This window comes from Lethenteron reissneri, chromosome 20 (genome assembly GCF_015708825.2).
Source record: "Lethenteron reissneri isolate LAM-NWPU_2019-01 chromosome 20, ASM1570882v1, whole genome shotgun sequence".
Taxonomy (NCBI): domain Eukaryota; kingdom Metazoa; phylum Chordata; class Hyperoartia; order Petromyzontiformes; family Petromyzontidae; genus Lethenteron; species Lethenteron reissneri.
In genome coordinates this window covers 17,594,604-17,601,412 of record NC_083798.1, presented here as the reverse complement: position 1 = coordinate 17,601,412, position 6,809 = coordinate 17,594,604, and the positions used below count along the sequence as shown (strand labels likewise).

At 39.2% G+C, this 6,809-nt stretch overlaps 1 protein-coding gene across 2 annotated transcripts in view; it reads right to left on the bottom strand.

Moving 5' to 3' along the window:
- Positions 1–6,809, bottom strand: part of LOC133344908 (uncharacterized) — an 842,858-nt gene that overhangs the window by 742,192 nt on the left and 93,857 nt on the right. The gene's annotated exons all lie outside the window — the stretch shown is intronic.

The following is a 6,809-nucleotide window of genomic DNA, read 5'->3' as shown; positions in this document are numbered from 1 at the left end:
ATGGTAGATCTTTGGAGTCTGAGTCAATCCCTACAAGTCCTGTACATAATACCTCGTGAAACTCCCCCCAAAAAAATCAGTGAATCCTGAAATCACGTCTTTGTGGTTAGCGCCATCGAGAATTCCAAATTTCACGACTTCTCGTAAATTTCCCCCCCTCCAACCCAGCTTAAATATACGCTCCAAGCTTGGTGGTGTTTCATTCTTCACCTGAGGACGGCTGCTTGCGTTGTGGCCGAAACGTCGTGAGAATTATTTTATTATGTTTTATTTTTATTATTTTATTACTTCCCTTCTACGTGACTTTACCGAAAGAACCAAGAAGATGATTCTCGTAAATTATTTGCGGAATTTTTGTGTCGAATATTTGTGGGAAACTGATAGAGGTGAAATTACAGTGGGGCGACCGTCTTTGAAGCACAGCTGATGTGTGCATGTACGTATTTGTGCATGTGTCCATGCCTTGCTGGTGTGTGCATGAACCCTATGTGTGCACGCGTTCATGCACACACATATGACGAACACTGTGGTTATCACGGTCTATTACAGATTTTAGGATCTGCAAATTGCATCCCCCACGTGGGTGTGGATTCATATCGTTTCACAGCATATATGACCAATATTGGGTCATGTCTGCTAACGGAACAAAAACAGAAAAACATTGAAATCTCACTTTTTTTTAAAATAAATGCTTTGGTTACCATACGTAGTTTTTGATTTAAAGCTTTCGTGACTGCAGGGATTCATCTTCTTGGTTCTTTCGGTAAAGTCACGTAGAAGGGAAGTAATAAAATAATAAAAATAATAAAACATAATTTTATTATGTTTTATTATGTTTTATTTTTATTATTTTATTACTTCCCTTCTACGTGACTTTACCGAAAGAACCAAGAAGATACCATACGTAGCTCAGCATATTGACATTTCAAAGGAGAACATTCACTTTGTGTCTATACGCATTTTAATATGTAATTAATATGTTATTTTAAGACAAACGCCTTCATGTCTATGCCAACAGAAGACATTAAATAAAACCAAAGGATTTATCTTCGGACATCATTGAGTCTTATGCTTTAGGCTACCTATCATGCATAAGGCCAATTACCCAGCGTCTTGCATATGCCAGAGCTGAATGGTGGTGATAATGTTTAAGGGCATTTAGGAAGGGAGCCAAGGGTGCATTTACGAGTAAACTGTTGACCGCACACATGCCGTTCAAATACTGTACAACATATGTGTGCCGGCTAACGAGAGGCAAGGTGGTGCCCCCGGGGTCTCATTCGTAATCACTGCATCATGGCAACAAAGGGAGTGAAGCGGGGTGGGGCATCTGAAAATGTGTGGCAAAAATCACGAGACAAATATCTCTCGTGGGCACGTGGAGCGAAACGTCGGACATCATGCCGAACGGCCTGCGGTACAACCCAAAAATACATCACAGAACGCCACTATGTAAGCAACTACCGCGAAAACCTTTGTAGCAACGTGAACAAACAACCACTGTCCCTTAGGTTTGTATTTTGAATGTACGTAATCATACTGATGTGACGCTTTTCATCCGTCTTCGCTTGTCTGCATTTGCAAATAGAAACGCAGTTTTACTCTGTGCTCTCACCCGGATAAACGAAAGGGTTCCTTCACCTTAGATATCTCCAGGATGAACAGCCACGTGTTGTTATTTTTCCCCCCATGGGGGAATGATCTCTGTGGCTTTCTCAACCATTGCCGTTTTACATTCTCTCCATCCTTTTTTTTCAGATTACGTTTCGCTTTCTTCTCTTAAGGACACGAGTAAAGCCCCCGCGTTGCTTTGAGCAGGGAGACCCTTTGTGTGTTCGTTTCTCTGCATTTGACGTACGCACAAGCGCCGTCTCCAGAAACACGGAATACTGTAGAACCTCGGAGATCGAACGCACCAGAACTCCAACAAATCGGTATTCGAATGGCCTTCTGGAACGAATTAAGTTCAATCTCCGGGGTACCACTGTACTATGTTAAAGGCCGTTTTCCAGGTTGCCTTTTGAAGGTCCCTGAAACTTGAGTGCAAGGTAAACTATCGGCGCTGCGGGTGATGTAATCGCGCAGATGGGGCACGGTGATGTGCAGAAAGCCAGGCAGTAAAACTTTTTCTCTTCTAATATTGTACGCATGAAAATTTGCTTATGTGACATTTATGAAAAACATTCATATATATAGTGACTCTGTCAGGAATCATAACACCAGCCAGCCACATCATAATAATTATGCTGTAATACAAAGGAAAGTCTTACTCCTTTTCCAGATTCTCCTTTTCGAGTTGTTTTAGTATGAATAGAAATTGGTGGTCACCTGAGTTCCTATAGACAACCCAACATATTCTTGGTTCTTTCGGTAAAGTCACGTAGAAGGGAAATAAAATAATATAAATATATTATTATTTAAATAATATAAATATATTATTAGAACCAAGAATATTAATCCCTGCAGTCGCGAAAGCTTTAAATCAAAAAACCCAAACATACCATGTAAGAATTCACATTACACAGATATGTTACCAACTTGCTCGCTGTACTGCCTCCTATAGGCACTTCATTCCCGTCGATAGGTGGGTGTCTTACGACTCCATCATTATTTGATCCACCAACCTGGGACATTGTGATGTTATCTAAATATTATTTTATTGTATCTATCCCATGACCTCAATATGTTTAACATGTTAAATTCACAACTTACAGTTACATCTCTTCCAAGACGTCTGTCCAGTGTGGATGAGAAGGCCAAATTAGCAGCATGAGTAAATAATTTCAGGGCTGTGCCTTTACATTTGTTTAAAAAATGCATGTTTTATATCATATTATTAGCAACATTTCCATTTCTTACGAATAATGGAAACGGTGATCATTGCCATTCTTGGCTCTAATGGATTTGATCAAAATGCATAGTCTAAGTAACCAATTTTAATGTTGGCATGAAGGTATAATTGGCCACTTCAAACAAGAGTGGTGATCTGGCCACATTTAAACAACCACTTAGCTATTTACATATCAATAGGTACATCTCTTCTTCAATATCTTTGATGCTGCGTATTACAAGTCGTAAGTATCGGCTACAGATGTTTAAAATCGTAGCGATCATCAAATACATTTCCCTTCAAGCCAAGGTATAACCTTCAGCTCAGCAAAATGATTGTGAGAGGCCTGAATGGCTGTTAAGGCCAAGGAACCTTTGAAAGTAGGGATGAGAGTAAAAATAAAGAGAGACATTTTGGAGGTGCTCGGAGGAGCATGATATTTTCGTCCTGTCGAGATACGAAGATGCCCGGTCCTTTTATTATATAGCGCCTTCATGGGCAGCTTCAGGTCCTGTGTTTATCCCATAAATAAATAATATTAAATAAAAGAGTGTAAATAAGATGTGGTTAGAGTTAAAGTGTTTCAAATGAAGCAATGCTCACCGCTGATGGTGACCCTATGGGGAATTTCCCCATCCCAGTGGTAGGAGGCAGCCTCTCAATAGCACGTTGCCTAAAACAAAATGCCTGAGTTATTACTTAGGAAATGTATTTGAAGGCTTTACCATCATCCTTATCCATTGTCTTTCCACTGCTGAATGAAGGCCTAGACATGCCTTTGCCATCATTCAAAGTCCTGTGATGCCACAATACAGTACAATGATATAATGCAATGTGGATGTATATAGCATCCATATATGCAACTGCATTTGAAGACTCATCACAGGAATAAAACAGAGGTGTGTATGTTTTATAAGCAATGTGCGATCGTAATCATGCAATATGTACCACTACATAAGGCAACAAGATTATGGTATACTATTTTTTTTTCATTGAAGTTAAAACACAAATAGTGTAGGTTCTGGTGCATATCACGTTGTTAAAATTTGCATGTAAATTATATTCATACATTTCCTGAACATTAATTGATCTCATCACTTCATCTCCACAATGGTCATCCTCCCGGGTGAGTTGCATCCTCTGGATGCAATTATCCTTTGGTCTGCCTCAAAGAATATCCAGCACTCTTAAGTCACATTCCAAATGGCAAAATAACCAATGCAATTGTTGTGAAATCAATCTCTTTGTTGGTTATTATTAAACACAAATGATCATGAGAGAAAATACTACCCCAGTATGCCGAGACAGGCAAAGTGGAATTATATTTGATGAATGATATATCATACTGTGCATCCCTACCATTAAGATAAGCGAGTCGCAACATTAAATATACGTGACAGAATTGTCATCCATGTATACACATACATACACTATACAGTATAATTACAAGGTCCATGGATAGTTTACTTTAATGTAATGAAATCCCATTGAAATTGTTTATCTAATTTTAAAGGTATGCATACATAGTATTGTAAGAGGTGGTACAGGGGCGGTTCCTGCAATTGTTTGCCCATGCCACTGCTGGTGGAAGGACCTCCACTCGAGGCAACTCGAGAGAGTGCCACTGAAGGATATTTTGGAAGAGATGAGAGTATCCACACGTTATCCAACCACACGTGACCTTCTGATCGACTCATATATACTACTGGGTGGACAGAGACAATGGGAATTAAGAAACTTGCACAATTGTTTCTAAAACGCTTGTTGATGCCTAAGCTATCTCTTCAAAAACTTGAAAACATAATTCTAACGACATCCAGACATTAACACATCCCACATAAACACCTACATGGCAATGATATGGTATTCATTAAAACAAATACACATTTCAGATGTGGCATTGGCACATGTAATGCATGGTATGCACCTATGGGCACTGTGACCTAGTCGAGCAGACAGATCTAAAACCCAGATGTAGGGAATACATCGCTTTCCTGTGTGCACAGAACGTTCCTAATGGTCAGCTTCCTACTGATTAGGGCTGCATTTCATTACCTTTAACAACATGTTCAAAATGTTTTATGTAGCTACAGTATTCTGTGCCTAAAGCTTGCCATTGAACTTTCAATCCTGGTCAGGGTCGACTCTGGCTAGCATTGCTTTGAGTTTGATAAAATCAGTAGCACCGCTTAGTTTTAATTCAAGAGTGATCTCCTTCTAGACTGTCCCCCCTCACCCCCCACCATGGAAATGTGAAATTTGCACCGCGGATGTTGTTGGAGATGATTGCATCATTGAAAAGGGACGTACTGTCTTGTTATTTAATTTACACTAAACGATTGTTTTGTTTAAATATTCATTCAATATGTATTTGCTATTCTGGCGATTTTCTAAGCATTTCAAAGTGCCATGAGCATGCAGTAAATGCATCACATAAGGACATTCCTATCTAACGCAAGTCGAAAGGGTAAGTTGCTTGCTATTGTTGCTGATTTATAGTGAATAGTTGTACCCTGATGAAATATATTCCCTTGATTCGAAAGCATAAACATACCAAAAGGCAAAACAACGTTTCCTTCCAAGTTTAGTTCGTTTTTACACGCTTTTATTTAACTATGTTGTTGTCGTTATTGTCGTATCCTCAAATCTTGTAACTTAATTTAACCCATTTCCCAATATGGTATCGACTGCAAACTTGGTATACTTATGTCATACTGATGACAATACTATATTCTATCATAAAAAAATGTAACCATCTTTTTATATGTTATGTTTCGCCTTGGGTCGAATTGTCCACGCTCAACTCACGTTGTCTGTAAATCACCACGGTGGTCCCTTACGTTATGGCAAGCCTCGGGGCCACTTCCTAGAATCGTGGAGTTCTGCCATTACTCGTACGGTACATTTCATTAAAGCGTGTTTAAAAAAAGTATTTTTAAATATTACTTATTAACATCTCAAATATTGAGATGTCTGGGTGATGCAATGGGTTCATAATGGCCGTGCCACAGTACTACGTCAAAACTGCTGAGACCCTAGGCTTGAATGTTGGTTTCAGCGACTGGCGATTAAGTAAGGTTCCCAAGTCAAAGCATCTTTTTGTTGAAACAAGTAATACGGTGCTCATATCCACTGTCGGCTTCTTTCACATGCACCTCTTTCTATCAACCTTAGAAAGCTTCACATTTTTCACATTGTGCATTTGTTGTAATTATAGTATATACAATAAAAAGCATTGGTGAAGTGGTTCACTACATTATGCTCTGATCCTGGCCGTCAGGGCTCAATTCCTGACCATGATGCGCATTTACCAGTGCTTGGTTGGTATTCGAACCTGGTCTCAGACTTCTCCAAGTCGATGCAGCATTAAATGAGTAACCATTGCAGTGTGTAAATGCAAATAATGTGGAGACAACGGCATTCGTGTTTGTATTGTCCTGACCGCACCACCTTATTATGGCCTGTGGGTGTTCACTTACATCACTTAATTTACTGTGTGGCGCTGTATTTTGAGCATGCTGCTTTAAATCTAAATATGTACCACTTAGTAGAACGTCAAACAGTGCTTGTCCAACAGAGTAAATGACACAGAAGTTCAACCACCAGGCCTTGACTGAAAATATAAATGAGCACTGCTCTAGGATAATTAGCATATTGAATTACTTTGTATTTTAAATAGTACTTGCTCTGACACATTGTCTTTTGTACATGTATATTTGTAATAATCTGAGTTGTCATGGGTGACCTGTGAGCCCTTACCCAGCACACTCACATCCAATTACTATGTGTGCATACAAATTGTGATTGTACGTACATGGGGTCATTAAATGTATCCAATTTAAATGAATCAATATGAATACACAATTTAGACACCACATATAGTTGTCTGCGAGCATGCACAAACGATGGCTGAGAGACATTCAAATGTGCCAATGAAGCTGCTGCCAGTAGTTAAAGCATAAATGCCATCACATGCTGA